The 21,456-nt window shown below is 45.1% G+C and overlaps 1 protein-coding gene and 1 long non-coding RNA gene across 2 annotated transcripts in view; both read left to right on the top strand.

Annotated features, from left to right (window-relative positions):
* The window catches only part of LOC148143280 (uncharacterized), a 186,713-nt gene that overhangs the window by 155,804 nt on the left and 9,453 nt on the right, over positions 1–21,456 (top strand). The window lies entirely within an intron of this gene.
* Positions 17,899–20,246, top strand: LOC148143281 (uncharacterized). The gene is made up of 2 exons (XR_015751159.1): positions 17,899–18,042; positions 18,979–20,246. It is a non-coding gene; the product is annotated as an uncharacterized LOC148143281 (long non-coding RNA).

Raw genomic sequence — 21,456 nt, 5'->3', positions numbered from 1 at the left:
AAAAAAAATGTACGTGCTTTCAGACTTTAACGATGTTTCTAAATATAACATTTTAGCAATTCTCACTTTTAAAGATTAACCATTTCTCGTCCCTCCGGTCTCCCAGGTAGAGTCATCACATATATTTTGTCTCTCTCTCTCTCACTCTCTTCTTAGAAGGGCTTGATACAGCGACCAAAGAGGGCTCAAGGCACGAGAAAGGACAGGGGGTGGGTTTGTGGGCTGGGGAGAAAAGAGGCAGAATGGACAGGGGAGCAGAGGGTGGGGGTAGAGAAAGACGGTGAGGGGGTGGGACAGAGGATGGCAGGACAGAGAATGTGAGAGGGGCCACAGAGGAAGAATGGGGGAGGTAGAGTGTTGGGAAGGAATGAGAGAGAATAGTGTGGGGTGCAGAGTGTGAGGAGAGAGCGAATGGTTGGGGGTGCAGAGCGTGGGGGGAGAGAGAGAATGGATGGGGTGCACTGGGTGGGGAGAGAAAGGACAGGGCCAGAAGATGGGGAGATAGAATGGACCGGGTGTTCGGGGTAGAGAGGAATAATGGACAAGAAGCTGGGGATAGAGAGAGAATGGACTTGGAGTGCATTGGGTGGCAGGTGGGACTGGACAGGGGATGCTGTGGAATGTGGGGGTCAATGGACAGAGAGCGCTGGGGGTTGTTGGGGAAATAGACAGGGGGCACTGAGGTGACGGGAAATTGACAGGGGGTGCTATAGGTCACGTGGATGAATGGACGGGGCACTGTGGGTGGCGGGGCAGAAAGGACAGGGGATGCTGTTTGTGGCAGAGCAGAATAGATAGGAGGCGCTGTAGGTGGCATGGGGGGCAATGGACCGGGAGAGCTTTGGGTGCCGTGGGTGATTGACGGGGGGAACTGGACAGAGGGTGCTTTGGGTGGCATAGGGAATGGATGGGGGCGTTGTAGGTGGCATGGAGAATGGACGGGGCTGCAGTGGGTGCCAGAGGGAATGGCCGGCAGCGCTGTGTGTGGTGGGGTGGAAGGGACAGGAGGTGATGTGGGTGGCGTTGGGGAATAGACAGGGGACGCTGTGTGTGGCGGGGGGGAAGAGACAGGCGGCACTGCGGGTGACAGTCTTGAATAGACAGGTGGTGCTATCACAGAGTGGCAGGGATGTGGATTAAGGGACTTAAAGGGCAAGCTTTTCATGCAGACGGTTGTGTAGGTGTAGAACAAGCTGCCAGGGGAAGTTGTGGAGTTGGGTACAATTACAACATTTAAAAGGTGCCTGGATGAATAATTTGGGTCGAGAAGGATCTGGGCCAAATACTGGAAATTCGGATTGGGTCAGATCTTGGACAATTGGTCAGCGTGGATGTGTTGAACTGAAGGGTCTGTTTCCATGCAGTGTCACTCTATAAATTGATTATTTTTATGATCAAAACCAGACCTTTTTTTTTACTGAAAATCGTCCTGCTGGATTTTTTTTTTACTGCACCCAGTTTCAGGAGATTTGTGGTGGGTAAAAGTGGTGCAAGTCCCCAATCCTGGAAATTCTGGAAAATATAAAGGGGTTATTAAAAATACTTTAACTTTGGGAATACTAGGTCTTGTGGAAATAGTCTATTTGTCAAATATTTTCATCTGTCCATCTTCTACAAGGCACAAGTCAGCAATGTAATGGAATACTCTCCCATCAGTTTGGATGGCTGCAGCTTCAACAGTTTTCAAGCAAAGACTTGATACCATCCAGGACAAAATAACCTGCTCGATTGGCGCGATGTCCACATACATTCATTTCCTCTGCTTCACTGTTCAGAAGCAGTAGTGTGTACTATCTACAAGATGCACTGCAGAAATTCACCAAAGATTCTTCGAAAATAGCTTCCAAACCAACAACTACTTCCATCTAGAAGGACCAGGACAACAGATACTTGGGAACACAACCTCTTGCAAGTACCCCTCCAAGCCACTCACCATCTTGACTTGGAAACGTACCGCTATTCTTTCAGTGTTGCTGGGTGTAAATCCTGGAATTCCCTCCCTAAGGGCATTGTGGGTCATCATACAACATATAGACTTCAGCAGTTGAAGAAGGCAGCCCACCACCACCACAAGGGGAATAAAATGCTGGCCAGCCAGCAACGCCCATTTACCACGAGTAACTTTTATTAATCGTTGAAACAGAGCGTTGAATTGTGCAAACTAAAGAAAAATTAACGTTAAGGAGGAACAGATGGAGGGCATTGATTCGGTCCTTATTTGAGGATAGATAAGGAGCAATATACTGGCACTGAATTGGAAATAGAGTTTAGAGTTAAACACCTATAGTATTTAATTCAGTGTATCATTTAAAATCGATTAAAGGTTGGCTCCTAACGTGTACTTCAATATCACGTGAATAGTACGATTAAGACGGCATACGGAACACTTCATTTCACCTCGTTACTGGCGGCTATATCTCCCACAATCCCATGCGCTGCAGAACCCGCTCTGTAGGTCGCAGGCAGTGCGCATGTGTGAGATCGGAATGGGGCCCGCCCCACATTGTTCTGATGGACGGCAGACCAACCTTTGATCCTGATGAAGGGCTTCTGCTCAAAATGTCGATTTTCCTCCTCCTCGGAAGCTGCCTGATCTGCTGTGCTTTTCAAGCACCATTCTAATCTAGACTCTGATCTCCAGCATCTACTGTCCTCACTTTCGCCTTCGCCAACCTTTGTGAAACCCTGGAGGACTGGAAAGAGTCTGGTCCTCCTGCCAATCAGAGTCTGGTCCTCCTGCCAATCAGAGTCTGGTCCTCCTGCCAATCAAAGAGTGTTCTAGCTAGGAGGATAAAGAACTGGTTGAGCAACAAGAGATAGACAGTCGTAGTTGAAGGGAGTTTCTTGAAATGGAGAAAGGTGACCAGTTCCACAGGGATCAGGGCTCTGGAAGAGAGCACTGCTGGTATGATTAGCACATTTGCAGATGACACAACGATTGGCGGAGTAGCGGAAAGCATAAGGGATTGTCAAAGAATACAGGAGAATATAGATAGACTAGAGAGTTAGGCAGAGAAGTGGCAGATGGAGTTCAATCCAGGCAAATATGAGGTGATGCATTTTGGCTAGTCTAATTCTAGAGCAAATTATACAGTGAACAGAAGAGCCTAGGGAAAAGTTGATGAGCAGAGAGATCTGGGAGTGCAGGTCCATTGTCCCCTGAAGGTTGCTGCACAGGTGGATAGAGTGGTCAAGAAGGCATATGATATGCTTGCCTTCATCAGACAGGGTGTTGAATATAAGAGCTGGCAGGTCATGTTAAAAGTTTAAACAATGTTGGTTCGACTGCTTTGAGAATATTGTGTACAGTTCTGGTCGCCACATTATCAAAATGATGTGGACAATTTGGAGAGGGTGCAGAGAAGGTTTATGAGGATGTTGCCTTGTATGGAAGGTGCTAGCTATGAAGAAAGGTTGAGTAGGTTAGGTTTGTTTTCATTAGAAAAAAGGAGATTGAGGGGGGACCTGATTGAGGTTTACAAAATGATGAACGATATAGACAGGGTAGATAGAGATGAGCTTTCTTTCCCAGGATGAAAGATTCAATAACGAGAGGTGAAAAGTTTTTAAGGGTGGTGGGTGTCTGGAATGCATTGCCAGTAGAGGCAGGCACGGTAAATTCATTTAAAATGCACCTGGACAGATGCATGAGTAGGTGGGGAACAGAGTGATACAGATGCTTAGGAATTGGGCAACAGGTTTAGACAGACAGAAGATTTGGATTTGCTCAGGCTTGGACAGCTGAAGGGCATATTCCTGGACTATAAAATTTCTTTGTTCTATCTGTGAGCACAACACCCTCTTTTCTCACCCTCCCCTCCTTTTCTATTTGTCATCCTCGGATTCAACTGTTGGTTTGTTGCAGCTGGAGGGAAAGCAAGTCAATCCAGAGGAGGGGACAGTCTCTGGAAAATGTTGGTCTCGATCTGTGTCTATTAAAGACATTGACAGGCTTTGTTTCCTCAACTTGACACATTTATTTGTCTCGTAAAAAGGATGGCCTCTTGATCTGCAGTCAGAAAAGATACAAGAATGTAGGTAAAAACTATGACTGCAGATGCTGGAAACCAGAGTCCAGATTAGAGTGGTGCTGGAAAAGCACAGCAGGTCAGGCAGCATCTGAGGAGCAGGAAAATCAACGTTATTCCTGATCAAGGGCTTTTGCCCAAAACGTCGATTTACCTGCTCCTCGGATGCTGCCTGACCTGCTTTGTTTTTCTAGCACCACTCTAACATAGATACAAGAATATTGGATCTACATGAGAAACGGCACTGGTCAGGGGTGAGATTCCCTCTGAGAGTTCTTTGTGAGAGCTTTTTGACTTGATTTATTGCCATATGTCCCACATTGAGTTGGTGGAGTTGTGGGTAGTGTGGAGGGCTGATCTAGTTTGCAATTAGACATTGACAAGATGCAGAACTGGGCTGATAAATGGCAGATGGAGTTCAACGTGGGAAAATGTGAAGTTATTCACTTTGGAAGGTCGTATTTGAATGCAGAATACAGGGTTAAAGGCAAGATTCTTGGCAGTGTAGAGGAACAGAGAGATCTTGGGGTCCATGTCCACTGATCCCTCAAAGTTGCCATGCAGATTGATAGGGCTGTTATGAAGGCGTATGGTATGTTGGCTTTCATTAGCAGGGGGACTTCGTGTAAATGCTATGAGGCTATTCTGCAGCTCCGTAGAATCCTGTATAGACCACACTTGCAATATTGTGTTCAGTTCTGGTTGGCTCATTGTCGGAAAGATGTGGATGTTTAGAGAGGATGCAGAGGAGATTTACCAGGATGCTGACTGCGCTGGAGGGCATGTCTTATGAAAAAAGGTTGAGGGAGCTAAAGCTTTTCTCATTGGAGCGAAAAAGGATGGAGGTGACTTGATAGAGGTGTACAAGATGTTGAGAGGCATAGATAGAGTGGATAGCCTTGGCAGAAATGCCCTTACTAGAGGGAATAAGTTTCAGGTTATTGGAGGAAGGTTCAGGGGAGATGTTAGAGAAGGTTCTTTACTCAGTGAATGGTGGGTGCATGGAATACACTGCCAGCGGCTATAGTACAATCAGATACATTAGGGACATTTAACCAACTCTTGTACAGGCACGTGGAAGTTAGTACAATGAAGGATATGTAGGTTAGTTTGATCTAAGAGTAGGATAAAGGGTCGGCACTACGTCGAGGGCTAAAGGGCCTATACTGTGTTGTATTGTTCTATGTACCTAAGTACAGTCAAAAGTTTTGATTTGTGAGCAGTACAGTCAGATCCTAGCAAACAAGGACATGCAGGTCATACTGTGCTTAGACAGAGCGAGGCGTGTAGGATTATGGCTGCACAAAAGGTGCACAAAAGCAAGGTCAACATCAGATTTCAAATTCATGAGTTACATTTAACAGTCTAATAATGGCAGGGAAGAAGCTATTCTCAAACTTTTGGTTCGTATGTTCAAGCTTCTGTATCTTCTGCCTGACAGAAGAGGGTGTAGGAGATCATTCCTGGGTGCCAGGGCGGGGGTGGCTGCGGGAATAATGTTGGCAGCCTTTCCACGACAATGAGAAGTGAAGATGAATTCCATGGATGGAAGGTTAGCTTCCAGGATGGACTGTACTGTGCACACAACCTTCTGTAGTTTCTTCTGGTCCTGGGCAGAGCAGTTGCTGTTGCAGGCCGTGATGCACCCAGACACAATGCTTTCTGTGGTGCATCTGTAAATGTTGGTGAGGATCCTTATGGACATGCTGAATTTTTAAGCCTCATGTGGAAGAAAATGCATTGTTGTGCCTTCTTGACTGTTACATGGGTAGGTTTGGATATTCAGCCGCTCCTTTCTCATTCTTATTAACTCCTTCACTTGAAGTAGTCACACAGTCAGTTTCATACCTGGTGCTAATATGTTTTGAAGGATTTCTTCAGGAGGATGAAATATTACAAGCGGCAAAGATAGTGTACATACATAATATGAAGTCTTTAAACTTATAGAGATGTATAGCATGGAAACAGACCCTTCGGTCCAACCCATCTATGCCGACCAAATATCCCAACCCAATCTAGCACCACCTGCTAGCACCAGGCCCATATCCCTCCAAACCCTTGCTATTCATATTGCCATCCAAAAGGCGCTTAAATGTTGCAATTGTACCAGCTTCCACCACTTCCTCTGGCAGCTCATTCCATACACGTACCACCCTCTGTGTGGAAAAAGTTGTCCCTTAGGTCTCTTTTATATCTTTCCCCTCTCACCCTAAGCCTATGCCCTCTAGTTTTGGACTCCCCGACAGAGGATTTTTCCATTCCTGGTCGGGGTGGTGGTGCGGGGTGGCGAATGGGGATGAAAAGGATGCTGTCACTCATGGGGGTGGGGGTGGAGGTGAGGAAGAATCATCCCATGGACATGGGAAAAGGAGAATTGTACAGTCCAGACAGGGAGGGTTGTTTCATTCATGGCGGATGTGGGTAGGGGAGAACTTTACCACTGACAGTTGGAAGGATTGTACCATTCGGAGACGGGAGAATTGCACCCTACATGGGTGAGGGAGGAAAGGATTGTACCATTGAGAGGGAAGGATTGCATCATTCATGGGGAGGGGTAGAAAGGATAGGTTGATTGTACCATTCGGGATGGGGTGGGGGGGGGTGAGGTGCAGAGGGGAAGGAGAGGATTGTACCATTCACGTCGGGGGATGTGGATTGTACCGTTCACAGAGAATTATTTATTTTTATTTTCCAGAATTTCCAGGATACAGAACATGTGCCAATTTCACTCACCACAAATCTCCTGAAACTGAGTGCTCTAAAAAAATCCAACAGGAAGATTATCAGCAAAAAGGCCTGCTTTCAGTCATAGAGTGAGAAACATAGAGTCACACTGCACAGAAACAGACCCTTTGGATCAACTCATTCATGCTGACCAGATGTCCCAAACTGACCCAGTTCCAAGTTCCAGCATTTGGCCCAAATCCATCTACACCCAAACTAGTCATCCATTCACCTTTTAAATATTGTAATTGGACCAATCACCATCACTTCGTCTGGCAGCTCATCCCATACAAGCACCACCCTCTGTGTCCAAACATTGCCCTTTCGGTCCTTTTTTAATCTTTCGCCCTCTCACCTTCAACCTATGCCTTCTAGTTTTTGACTCCCTCATCCTGGGAAATAAGACTTTGGCTATTCGTCCTATCTGTGACGCTCATGATTTTAGAAACCTCTAATAACGTTACTACTCAGACTATGACGCTCCAGGTTTTAAAAAGCCCCAGCCTCTCCCTACAACTCAAAACCACCAGTCCCAGCAACATCCCTGGAAACCTAACTGCTTCACCATTCAATCATGGCCGGTACGCTCCTCACCCCCATTTTCCTGCCTTCTCCCCATAACTCTTCAACCCATCACCAATTAAAAACCTATTTCACACCTCTTCAAATTTATTCACTGTCCCAGCTTCCACCACTTTGGGGGAGCGAATTCCACAGATTCACAACCCTTTGGGAGAAGTAGTTTCACGCAACACTGTTTTAAATTTGCTCCCCCTTGTCCTAGTCTGTGACCTCTCCTAGAATGCCCCACAAGAGGGTGCGTCCATTCCATGTCTACTTTATCCATACCTTTTATCATCTTGAATACTTCAATTTGATCTGCTCTCATTCTTCTAAATTCTCAAAAGTATCGGTCTAAACTGTTCAATTTCTCTTCATTCGACAACCTTTATGGGCGGCACGGTGCGCCAGAGACCCGGGTTCAATTCCCGCCTCAGGCGACTGACTGTGTGGAGTTTGCACGTTCTCCCCGTGTCTGCGTGGGTTTCCTCCCACAGTACAAAGATGTGCAGGGTCAGGTGAATTGGCCATAATAAATTGCCCGTAGTGTTAGGTTAGGGGTATGGGTGGGTTGCGCTTCGGCGGGTCGGTGTGGACTTGTTGGGCCGAAGGGCCTGTTTCCACACTGTAATGTAATCTAATCTATAAAAAAAGACCACCTCATCTGTGGGATCAATCTAGTGGACCTCCTGTCAACTACATCTTTTCTGAAGTAAGGGTTTCAGAACTCAGCAAATCCTTCAGGTGTGGTTTCAGCAATACCATGTACAGTTGCAGCAACACTTCCTTAACCTTATATCCTATTCCTTTACCTGTAAAACCCAACATTCCATTCGTTATCTTTATTATCTACTGTACCTGCATGCTAGTTTTCTGTGACTCATGAACGAGGATACCCAGATCCCTGTGCATCAGATCACGCCAAAGCCTCTCACCACTTAGATAATAGGTCTCCTTCCTGTTTTTGTGACCAAAATGCATGACCTCACACTTATCTACCAAACTCCATCTGCCAAATTTTGGCTCACTCTCTTAACCTATCTATATCTAGTAGATTAGATTAGATTACTTACAGTGTGGAAACAGGCCCTTCGGCCCAACAAGTCTACACTGACCCGCCGAAGCGCAACCCACCCATACCCCTACACCCACCCCTTACCTAACACTACGGGCAATTTAGCATGGCCAATTCACCTGACCTGCACATCTTTGGACTGTAGGGGGAAACCGGATCACCCGGAGGAAACCCACGCAGACACGGGGAGAACGTGCAAACTCCACACAGTCAGTCGCCTGAGGCGGGAATTGAACCCGGGTCTTTGGCGCTGTGAGGCAGCAGTGCTAACCACCGTGCCGCCCACAGAAATAAGGTTCTTATTTCCTCAATGCAATTTACCATCCTGCCTATTTTGTGTCATCTGCAAATTAGGCTATAGTGCCTTTTATCCCTGTATGTAGATTGTAAATAGTTGGGCTCCAAGGACCCAACCCTGTGGCACATCAATAGTTACATCTTGCCATCCAGAATAAAAAAGCCATCGATTCAGACTGTCTGTCTCCTCCCCATCAGCTTGTCACCTATTCAAGCAGATAAATCAACCCTCATCCCATATGATCCCACGTGTGAATTGACGTTTTGAGTGGCACTTTCACAAATGCCTTCTGGAAGGCCAGATATATTACATCTACAGGATCCCCATTATCCAATTCACTTGTTATATCTTCGAAGAACTTAGTCAAACCTGATTTGCCCTTCATAAAACCATGCTGACTCTGATGGGTGGAGTTTTGAATTTCCAAACGTCCTGATATTGCTTCCTTTATAATTGATACGAATACCTTCCCAACATCAGATACTATACTAACTGGTCTGCAATTTCCTATATATTGCCTCCCTCCCTTTTTAAATACAGATGTTACATTAGCATTTTTCCAATCAACTGGAAACATAAGATCATAAGATATAGGAGCAGAAATCAGGCCATTCAGCCTATCAAGTCTGCTCCACCATTCAGCCATGGCCGGTAAGTTTCTCAACTCCATTCTCCCGCTTTCTCTCCGTAACCTTTGTTCACATTGTCAACCAAGAATCGACCTATCTCAGTCTTAAATACACTCAATTAGTCTTTCTCATATCCAGGGAATTTTGGAATGTTGTAACTAATGTTTCTACTATTTCCGCCATTACTTCCTTTAGTACCCTAAAATGTAGGTCACCAGGCCCAGTGAACTTGTCTAGCCTTAATCCTCCTAGTGCACCTATCAACGTTGATTGTTTAAGTGCTACGCTTTCTATGGCTTCTGCCTTGGCTGTTCCAATGGGAATGGTACTGCTGTCCTCCAAGCTGAAAACTGAGGAAAAGTATTAATTTAGAAGCTTGCCATTTCAGTATTCCCCCGATTAACTCACCGGTTTCATCTTCCAAGGGACCAACATTTACTCTGTTCCTTTTAGCATACGACTAGAAGCGTTTGCTTTTCTTTTTGATATTTTGTGCTAGGTTTCTTTGGTAATTTACTTTACCTACTATTATTAATTTTATTAGTATGCCATTGTTTATGTCTGAAAGTTTCCCAATGTTTCAGCTTTCCAGACGTCTGGAATACCATTTCTGGACAGGCTGAAAATTGAAAACATACTTTTGTTCAAACTGAACATAAGCCCACCTATCAGGTGGCTGGGGGCGGGCAAACCTATCGCCCCGCTCCCATTGTTTTCAAATTCTTGGAAGACTCGTCCAATCACGTCCCTTCAGCTGGTGATGACATCACCCTTATTCTAACCCCCCCCCCCAAGAAAACGCGTCTCGGGTCCGGGGATCCTTCTTCAGAACAGGACCAGGTTTCAGGAACATCCCGGGGAGGTCGCCAGGCCCGAGCGCCAAGACCTGGCTCCTGCCCCCGGGGAGAGGAGACAGTGAGACAGGGTAGGATTGGGAACCGCGGGAGGAGGGAGACTGGGGAGTTTATAAACTCCGAGGGGGAGGCCTCAGGCCGCGAATAAAAGCCCCACAGGTCAAGTATTTATTGGAGAAGGAGATCTCGGGTTGCCCGGGTAACCGGCCGCCATCTTTGTGAGGGTAAGGCGCATGTTGTCTTGGGGTGGGCGGCCATCTTGGTGAAGGCACCATCCGCGGTCATTTCCGGGAGAGAACTCCAACCTCGTGACAGCCTTTGTGTCAACTAGAATTTCCTCATTTCACTTTGAGAGACCTGGCGCTGAGGGTATATCTGCCCTTAACACAGGAAAAGGGAGTGAGAGAGAGATCCTGAATTTGAGTTGAATGTGATAACTTGTGGCGCTGGACAAGAAAGTGGTGATCGCAGTGACCTGGAGAGTATTGACGTGTTGATATTGTCAGTTTGTAGACTGGAGAAAAGAGAAAACACCAGGAGTGGAAGAAAGACATGAGGAAGTGGATGTGAATTTCAATGCAGGAGGAGAGACCATGTGTAGGATTGAAATTTTTAATACTTCCAGCTAGTAGAGAAGATAAGTGTTCTGTGGAAAGTAGAACTGTCCCCTGAGCTTTTAATCTTGTACTCACAGTGACGTCTTTTGTACATTTTGTTTAGTGGATGTCACAAGTTTCAGATGGGAAATTCAAGACAAACATCATAGAGTCATAGAGATGTACAGCACAGAAACAGACCATTCAATCCAACCCGTCCATGCCAACCAGATATTCCAACCTAATCTTGTCCCACTTGCCAGCACCCAGCCCATATATCTCCAAACCCTTCGTATTCATATACCTATCCAGATGCCTTTTAAGTGTTGCAATTTCACCAGCCACCACTACTTCCTCTGGAAGCTCATTCCATACATGCAACACCCTCTGTTCGAAAAAGTTACCCCTTGGGACTCTTTTATATCTTTTCCCGCTCACTCTAAACGTATGCCTTCACCTCCGGGAAAAGACTTTATCTATTTATCCTATCCATGACCCTCATGATTTTATAAACTTCTATAAGGTCACTGCTCAGACTCCGACTCTCCAAGAAAACAGCACCAGTCTGTTTGACTTCTCCCTGTGGCTTAAATCCTCCAATCCTAGCAACATCCTTCTGATAGTAAAGAGACTAGAATTGCATGCAATATTCCAAAAGTGGCCTAACCAATGTCCTGAACAGCTGCAAACTGACTTCCCAACTCCTGTACTCAATGCTCTGACCAATAAAGGAAAGAATACCAAATGCCACCTTCACTATCCTAAATACCTGTGACTTTACTTCCAAGGAGCTATGAACCTGCACTCCATGGTCTGGTTGTTCAGTAACACTCCCCAGGACCTTCCTGTTAAGTGTGTAAGCCCTGCTAAGATCAGCCCAAGGTTTGACAATTGGATGACTTATCTCAGTCCATACCCTGGAGTTCGGATTATCAGGTGCTGGGGCTTTGTAAACTTTTAATCCCATCAATTTCACCAACAACTACTCAGTTCTGCTCTCGATGGACCATGTGTTCCCCAAAAGTTTGGGGATGTTACTTGTGTCCTGCTTTGATGATACAAGCAACATGTGTGGTTAATTGGTCTGCCATCTCTTTGATCCACATGAGAACTTTGCCTGTTCTCATTTGTAATTATTTTCACTAATCCTTTTTTTTTGTCTTTACATACCCCATTTTCCCCTTTTTAATCAATCTTTTTGCTGAAACCAGAAGTGCTCCCAGTCTTCAGATCTGCTTTTCCTTGGCCAATTTGTACGCCATTTCTTTGGATCCAGTACGATCCATGATGTCCCTTGTTAGCCGTGGCTGGACCACCTTTTGTATTTTATTTTGCCAGACAGGAAGGGACAACTATTGCAGTTCCTCCAGGTGCTATTTAAATGTTTGTCATTTTTTAAAAAAATAATGTTCCCTCATTTGTTGTGGCCTGTTTGTGCATTTGCCATTGTAATTTTCTCGCTTTAGATTTAAGTCCCCAATCACAGAATCAACTCTGTTCCTCTCCACCTTAATGGAAAGTTCTCTCTCTGTTTTTCACTCTTCCGTAAGGGGCCTCTCTCAGCTACGTTGCAAATTATTTCCTTCTCGGTGAAGGAATTAGCATTTTGGAACTAAATTACCATTGCCCAACAGCCACTTTTGGAATGTTGCATGCAATTCTGGTCTCCCTCCTATTGGAAAGATGTTGTGAAACTTGAAAGGGTTCAGAAAAGATTTACAAGAATATTGCCAGGGTTGAGAGATTTGAGCTATAGGGAGAGGTTGAATAGGTTAGGGCTGTTTTCCTTGGAGTGTGAGAGGCTGAGGGGTGGCCTTATAGATGTTTATAAAATCATGAGGGGCATGGATAAGGTAAATAGACCATCTCTTTTCCTGGGGATAGGGGAGTCCGAAGTGAGAGGGTCATCGGTTCACCATTGGGGGATGTAGAGGGGGATGGTGGGTGGGGGGGGGGGGGGGGGGTAGCGGGATTAAAAGGGAGCAGAAGGGCAACTTTTTCATTCAGAGGGTGGTGCATGAAAGGAATGAGCTGTCAGAGGAAGTGATGCAGGCTGGTACAATTACAATATTGAAAAGGCATCTGAATGAGGAAAACGAATAAGAAGGGCTTAAAGGGTTATCGGCTAAGGTGCTGGCAAATGGGACTAATTGATTTAGGATATATTTTCTGTACGGATGAGTTGGTCTGAAGGGTCTGTTTCTGTGCTGTATATCTCCATGACCCTGGTTTTCCAACAATGCTCGCCATGTCTGTATGTTTAGTTTCTCTCGAGTGTTGGTGTTATTGCCTTGATGTCTCACCTCCTCCACACCCACCCTTTTTTTTTACTGGGGATGTTAACAATTTAATGTCTGGTTCTTCATCAAGAAGCTGCATTGCTGGTTCACCCCGAATTGACACACCCTTTTGTGTTTGCTTCCCAAAATCTGACCTGCTCATTCTCAGCAGTACCATGGTGTTGTGAAATATATTAACTGTTGGATGGGGTTATCCAAATTCAGAGATGCCAGTTTTGACGTTTTTTGCTTTTTCTGTCTGAGATCCTGAATCAGCATCTTCAGGAGAATTAGTTCAAGCAGAGTGAGAACACAGGGAGTGGGAGAGTGGGATAGTGCTTTCAATTTTGTGGAATAACAAAAGCAAAAAATGTTCCTCAAAGTAGAATTGCATATTCTGAATTTCTACCCTGGACTGACAATGCTCTGACCTTGTGCTGTATAAAAAGCAGCTACTTTTTCTATGCCTTTTTGCTGGGAGGATCTGAAGCTGTAGTAAAGTTGGGTTGCAATAAAGATTACCTGAACTTACCACCAGTCTCAGACTCATGGAAGCTTTGAGCTGCAACAGGTTTTTGTTTTAAAACAGCTCATTTCTTTCAGCCTCCTGCACTAAGTTTCCAATGTTGTGTATCAGTTGCAGCAGTGAATGAGTAGCCAGTATGGTTAGAAATTTTCCAGGAGTGCAGGTACTGCGTTATGTCGTCAGCATTTTAAGGTTTATAGACCGCACCAGGTGTGGGCTGTGTTCACTGGAAACAATGTGGAGGAGTCGATGTTGGACTGGGGTGGATACAGTTAAAAATCACACAAAACCAGGTTATAGTAGAACAGGTTTATTGGGAAGCACTAGCTTTTGGAGTGCTGCTCCTTCAGGTAGCTGTGGAGCAGGATCATAAGACACAGATTTTATAGAAAAGATCAGTGTCGTACAACCGGGCTATATTGAACAACCCTAGATTGCGGTTTAGTCTTTAATCTTTTAGAATGGGTTTTGGTTCATTAATATGTAAAGCTCAGAAGTACTTTTAAGTCAGGTTCTCGAGATGACTTAAGGTTTTATAAAAATCGGTGACATCACAGCTCAGTACATGAACGGTGTGAGGTTAGAGGCTGAACATTGGGATACAGACAATCAGACTGGTTCCATTTCCAAAGTAGGAAGTTTTAAAATATTACAATTTTAAAAATTATTAAAATATTGACTACCTACAGATTGTGCTTTTTGATCAAAATTGAATGTATCAGCAAATGCAAATTTATCCCATAGACGAGTGTGTGTGTGTCTGAGAGTTTGCATAAGAGCGTTTGCCTGTGTGCATGTTTGGTAATGCAAGAGTGTGATGGAGTATAAGCTTGTGAAGGTGTGAATATTGGGTGGTGGGAGTGTGTCTCTGAGAGAGATCATGCGTATGAGAGAGGTATAGATAAAAGCGAGGAGTGCATTTTGCTACAAAAACAAAGGGCAGGACTTGTACAGTTACTGGTAGGGCCCTGGATCATGTTGTAGAACAGAGACATGGGCATGGTTTAAGTACATAGTTCTTTGAAAGTTGCATCACTGGTAGACAGGGTGGTTAAGGCATTTAGCACACTTGCCTTCACTGTTCACACCATTGAATATTGGAGTTGGGATATCACGTTGAGGTTGTATAGGATATTGGTGAGGCAACTTTTAGAATGCTGAGTACAGTTCTGTTCGCCCTGTTATAGGAAGAACACTGTTAGATAGGGTTTGGAAAAGATGTACCAGGACGTTGTCAGGACTGGATGGTTTGAGTTCGGAGAGCCAGGGACGTTTTTCACTGGAGCATCGGAGGTTGAGGGGTGACCTTATTGAAACTTGTAAAATCATGAGGGGTATAGGTACGGTAACTAGCAAAAATAGTGAGGAGCCACGGAGGAAATTAAATTGTGGGTCTACCCTTTTTTTTTATCTATTGGCATTTGGACCCTTAAAATTTGTCAGTAATAGCAGCATTTCCACAGAGCATACTGCACAGGCTCCTCGGTGTCAGCAAGAACGGCGCTTGTTATTTTTGTCAGCTAAAAAATGCGCATGCTCCTAGTTTCCGCTGAAATGGGGCGCGACTTTTAGCCATTGGGGCATTCCTGGAGGACCAGAAGCTTGGTAGTCATCCTGCCAATCAGAACATCCCCTATTGTCTGAATGTGGAAGTTGTCCTGCACCTCTCTCTCTGAATGAAGATTAAGTTTCACCCCAGGCTGCAACTTCCTTCCTCTGTCCACTTTTCTCATGCCCTTTTCTTCATTGTGGGCTTAAATTGCTGACTTGTAGCAACTGAAAGGAAACGGATTGAATCCAGGAAGGAGCAGACTCAGGAAATGTTGGTCCAGGACTGTCTGAATTGGCAAACACATGGCAAATCCAATACTTCAATGTGAAGTTATATCCTTTGCTGTGGGGGAAGAAAAAAACAAAGAAGGGGCATTGTTTAAATGGTGATATTGGGATGTGGATGAAGGTGAGGACTGCAGGTGTTGAAGATCAGAATCAAAAAGTGACACTGGAAAAGCACAGCAGGCCAGGCAGCTTCCAAGGAGCAGGAGAGTCGATTTTATGGGTACGAGTCTTTCGTCAGGAATGATGTGTGGATGTACAAAGGGGCATCAGCATCCTTCTATGCCAGTCAATGCCAGTTGTCAGACAGGTGTAGTAAGCAATCAGCAAGGCAAGTGGTATATCAGCAAGAGGAATTGAGTTCAGAAGTGGGGATGTCTTTGTGCAGATAGGAGGTCATTAAATATATTCAAAGCTGAGTTTATCTGACTTTTGAACAATAAAGAAGTGGATGGTTGTGGGGGAAGGAAATAAAATGGTTTAAGACCAGTACAGAACAGTTAGAGTCAAACAGCACAGAAACAGACCCTTGAGTCCAATGAGTCCATGCTGACTACATTCACAAACTAAACTAGTCCCACCTGGTTTCATCCATATTCCTCCAAACCTTTCCTATTAATGTACTTATCAAAATGTCTTTTAAATGTTGTTACTCTACCTGCATCCACCATTTCTTCATTCCACACACAAACCACTCTCTTAAAAGAAAAAGGTTTTCCTCATGTCTTTTTAAAATCTTTCTCCACTCACCTTAATTTGCTCCTCATTTTGAAACGACACTTGCCATTCAACTCATGATTGCTATACCCCTCATGATTTTATAATCCTCTAAAAAGGTCACCTCTCAACCTCCTGTGCTCCAGTGAAAAATTCCCAACTTATCCACCTAGATGTAGGTAGATCCATATCCAGTTATGATCTGTTCGATGCTGGTGCAGGTTTGAAAGACCAAATGGCATACTCCTGCCCCCAATTCTGTGTCCAGGACAGTAAGAAACCGGAAGACAGGAGCAGAAATTAGGTCAGTCAGCCCATCAGGTCTGCTGTTACCATTCAAATGTGTCTGATAAGTTTGTTAACCCTATTCTCCCACTTTCTCCCAGGACCCCTCGATACTCCAGAATCTATTTGTCTCAGTCTTAAATATCCTCATTGACTTGGCCTCCACAGCCTTGTGTGTCAAGGAATTCCATAGATTCACTGCTCTCTGGCTGAAGATGTTTCTCCTTGAATCCGTTCTAAAAGGTCTTCTCTTTTCTTTAAGACTGTGCCCTCTGGACCCAGTCTCTCCTGCCATTGGAAACAGCTTCCCAACATCCACTCTGTCCAGGCCGTTCAGTATTCTGTATGTTTCAATTGGATCCCCTCTGAGTGTGGGCCTGTTAATCAGCATGAATCAGACCCTTTAGGATGAGATATAGCAGGGATTAGATTCAGCAAAGTGGGAATGGAGGGAGAGTGTGTGGATTGGAGATTTTCAGCTTGTCTGGAATAAGAGGAAGTAAATATAAACTAGAATTGATCAGATGTGCTGAGGAATGGCAGATGGTGTTTAATTTCGAGAAATGTGTGGTTTGCATTTTGGTCAAGCAATCGATGCAGGACTGGCACAAAGAGTGTTGCAGAACAAAGAGACCATGGTATGCTTTCCTTTATTGATCAGATCATTGAGTATAGCAGTTGGGAGGTCCTTTTGCAGCTGTGCAGTTCATTTGGTTTGGCCACTTTTGGAATACTGCATTCAGTTCTGGTTTCCCTGCTGAAGGAAAGATGTTGTGAAACTTTGAAAGGGGTGGAAAAGATTTATAAGGCTGATGTCAGAGTTGGAGGGTTTGAGCTACAGGGAGAGGCTGAATACCTCCGGTATATTTTCCCTGGAGTATCAGAGGCTGAAGGCTGACTTCATAGAAGTTTATAAGGATAGGGTGAATACCCAAGGTCTTTTCCCCATGGTGGGGGGGAGTCTAGAACTAGAGGAGCTTAGGTTTAAGGTGAATGGAGAAAGGGAGGTGAGGTGAAACTTTTTCACGAAGAGGTTGGCGGATGTTTGGAACCTGCTGCCAGAGGAAAAATGACACAATTTAAAAGACATCTGGGTACATGAATAGCATGGGTTTAGAGGGATATGGGCCAAATGCTGGCAAGTGGAACTACATTAATTTAGGATCTCTGGCCGGCATCTGTCTAGGTTAGGGTGGATTAGCCATGTTAAATTGTTCCGTCAGGTTCAGGGATGTGCAGGTTAGGGTGGATTAGCCATGGTGTTTAGGGATGGGCAGGTTAAGTGCATTAGTAAGGGTTAAATGTAAAGCAATAGGGTTTGGGAAATGGGTGTGGGTGGTTACCATTCGCAGGGTCGGTGTGGACTCCTTGGGCCGAATGACCTGCTTCCACACTCTGGGTATTCTCTGAAAGAAAGGAATTTTGCAAACTGCGTAGGGCAGTGCGATCCAAGCGGCCGCCATCCGGAGCAAGCGCAGTGCGGCACTGGTGACGTCACAACACGGAAGTGGCCATGTCCGTTTCAGAGTGAAACTCACTTCCTCCCTCTAAGCAACTCTTCATTCTGGAGGGGATCTGTTCACTTGTAGCAACTGGAGTGAACCCAGGGAGGGAGCAGATACTGCAAATTCAAGGTGAGGAGAGCCGGATGGAGGGTGGGAGGTGCTGTTTTCCCCAGCGTGCCAGAGACTGGGGGGGCGGGTCAACCAGAAAGATTACTTATAAAATCGAGGGGCGGGGATTGAGTAAATAGACAAGGTGGTTTCCTTGGGATGGGGGAGTCCAGAACTGGAGGTTAATAAGTTTAGGCTGAGGACGGGGATGGGAGTGGTGAAGATTTAAGAGACCTAAGGGGTATTGTTTTCACGCAGAGGGTGGTGCGTGTATGGAATGAGGTGCCAGAGGAAGTGATGCAGGCTGGTACAATTGTAACATTGAAAAGGCATTTGGATGGTATATGAACAGGAAGGGTTCAGATGGATATGGGCCAAGTGCTGGCAAATGTGACTACCTTAATTTAGAATGTCTGATCAGCACGGAAGAGTTTGCTCTAAGTATCTGTTTCTGTGCTGTATATCTCTGTGAATCTGACTTTCCACAAACATTTGCCACGTCTTTGTTTGGTTTCTCTCTGGTGTTGGTCTTAATACCTTGATGCCTCACTTTCTCCCCCGTTCCTGGGTACGTTAACCATTTTGTGTCTGGCTGTTCCTCAAGAAGCTGCTTTGCAGGTTCACCCTGAATTGAGGCACTTTTTAAAAAATTTCTTCCGAAAATCAGACCTGCTCACTCTCGGCACTATCCCAATATTGTGATAGATATTAACTCAGGTGGAGGTATCCAAAATTCAGAGGGATGTCGGTCCTGACGTTTTTGCTTTTCTGCCCTGTGAGATCCTGAATCAGCACCTTCAGGAGAATTAGAGTGGAGTGAGTACAGAGGGGGAGAGAGAGTGGGATAGTGCTTTCAATTTTGTGGAATAACAAAAGAAAAGAATATTCCACAGAGTAGAAATTCAGAACAACCAATTCTACCCTGGACTGACATTGATGTTTGTGATCTCTTTTTAGAATATTGGAGATCTGAAGACGGAAGTTTCAAAATCAACAGATGAAGGGCTCGTGCCTGAAATATTGACTCTCCTGCTCTTCAGATGCTGCCTGACCTGTGCTTTTCCAGCGCTGCACTTTTCGACTCTGACTCTCCAGTGTCTGCAGTCCTCACTTTGACGTCAATGTCTGACAGTCACTCAGTCCATCTGGACCACAATGATTTTCAACTATGATTCTGTGAAAAGGAGCAAAGTATTTTCATTGTTGTTTCAGTACGTTTTCAGCAGCAGTGGGACTGGATGTGCCACTGTACTGTTGCAGTGGACTGTGGAGCCTGAAACAATAATACGGCTTGGAAAGAGGATATCACGGCGGGTAGAAGCTCTACACACATTTGTGTGCGGCTGAAGCTTCGGCCATGGAGAAACCCGGGGAATCCTGCCCTGTGGAGAAACTGTGGAGGTGTGGCGACTGCGGGAAAGGTTTCTGTGTCCCCTCTGCCTTGGAGACCCATCGGTGCATCCACACAGGCCTCCACCCTTCAGATCCACCAACAAGTCCACACGGAGGAGAGGCCCTTTAGCTGTCCTGAGTGCGGGAAGGGCTTCAGCCATTCCTCCAATCTGACACACCGGTGGGTCCACACGGGGAGAGGCCCTTCCCCTGCCCCGAGTGCAGGAAGGCCTTCAGCAATTCTTCCCATCTGCTGAGGCACTGGCGGATCCACAATGTTGAGAGGCCATTTGCCAGCCCCTAGTGTGGGTGGAGGTTTTTGTTGACCTGCAACTTGCGGGGGCACCAGTGCTCCCAACCAATTGGATTACACCGGTGAAGCTGTTGTGGGTCACCCCCAGGACTGAAACTCCCGTCTGTTCTGGCAGTGGAGAGTCAGTGAGCTATTTTTGTTTCCTGCTGGACTTCCCTCCGTCCAACTTTGCTTCCAGTGGGAGCTGCAGCATGTTGAGCCCAGAAGCTACTCTTTTTTTTTTCTGTCCAGTTAAAGAATTGTTGGCTTTTTCTGGGAATGAGTCACAGTCTGTAAGAAGTAGTTGAATGCATCGGGACAACCATTCACATTCAGCAGTGACTTTGAAATTAGATATACGGTTATGTGTGTGAACGACTCATCGTCCAAAAATTGCACAAAAGCTTGGAAATCAATTGTTGGAAACTGGTTGAATTGGTAATTTCTTTATTTTCTTTTTTAATTTACCCCTTAAGTCTCTGTCTGTGAGATGGTGGGGGCATGATCATTGCTATTAATTAAATTATCTTGTTTAACTTTGCCTGAGTAAAATTGCAGTATTTATAATTATTAATTTTTATTTAAATTATAGTTTTGGTGTGCAAAATCTGTTCTTCAAGTCTGACTAGGAAGAGCTGAGAAATTCTGAGGGACATTGTGTGTTTTAATTTAATTGTGCTGTGAATCTGGTGATAATGACAATCGTTTGTATTGGCTTGCTTACCCTTGCCTTCACCCTAACTACTCACTGTGGTAGTGAGTTCCACAGTCTCACCACAATCTTGAAGTTTCTCATGAAATCCTCAGTACAGACTTGGAAAGGAAAATGTTGAAGAGCAGAATATAAGGTGCTATCTGCAAAAAGCCAGGAAGAATTCGCCAAAGTAAAACTTTGACAATGAAGAGACAAATAAGGAACTTTGACAACAATGCAGAGATCACAAGTCAGTGTTCAAGGTAACAGTCATGACAAAAAAATGTACTCTATAGACATTGGATATTGTAATTAGGCAAATGTCGAGATGCTGTTGTTGGTTAAATCCAATAAGGTAAGACAAATAAAATAACCAGAACTACTAATCGTAATTGGATGTGGATTTCCCTACGGAGAAAGTGAGGACTGCATAAGCCCTGAAGAAGGGCTTATGCCTGAAACATCGATTCTCCTGCTCCTTGGATGCTGCCTGGCCTGCTGTGTTTTTCCAGCACGACATTTATCGACTGTGGATTTCCATAAGACAAGTGTATACTGTTGATTTGGTATAGGTAAGCTGCTCTTAAAATAATTGAACAGTATATCAAACAGATGTACTTGATCATCTGGGGGGGTTTGTTGCCAACTTATGGAAGTGGCTCTGCAGGCTTGAATAAAAGCAGTGTACGAAAAGTGTCCACGTGTCATCTGGTAAGTTACAGGCTCCAGGCAGTTCTAGAATCCCGACCAGCGTGCAATAGGCCGTTCAGCCCATCAAGTTGACACTGACCATCCATTCCAACTACCCTATTCTGGTAACCCTTCATTTCCCATGGCCAATCCACCCTAATCCGGATATCATTTGGACTGTGGGAGGAAGCCCACACAGACACAGGGAGAATGTGCAAACACCACACAAACAGTTGGCTGAGGGTGGAATCAAACCTGGGGCCCTGATGCTGTGAGGCAGCAGTGCTAACCATTGAGCCGCCACCACCCTGTGCAGCTCTGAGGGAGTGAATTTCAAAGACTCGGAAACCTTTGAGAGAAAAGCAAA

The sequence above is a fragment of the Chiloscyllium plagiosum genome, unplaced genomic scaffold (genome assembly GCF_037043375.1).
Source record: "Chiloscyllium plagiosum isolate Xiang-an unplaced genomic scaffold, Cpla_swu_hap1 HiC_scaffold_27, whole genome shotgun sequence".
Lineage (NCBI taxonomy): Eukaryota > Metazoa > Chordata > Chondrichthyes > Orectolobiformes > Hemiscylliidae > Chiloscyllium > Chiloscyllium plagiosum.
The sequence above is the reverse complement of the archived record's forward strand: the minus strand, read 5'-3'. Positions and strand labels throughout refer to the sequence as shown.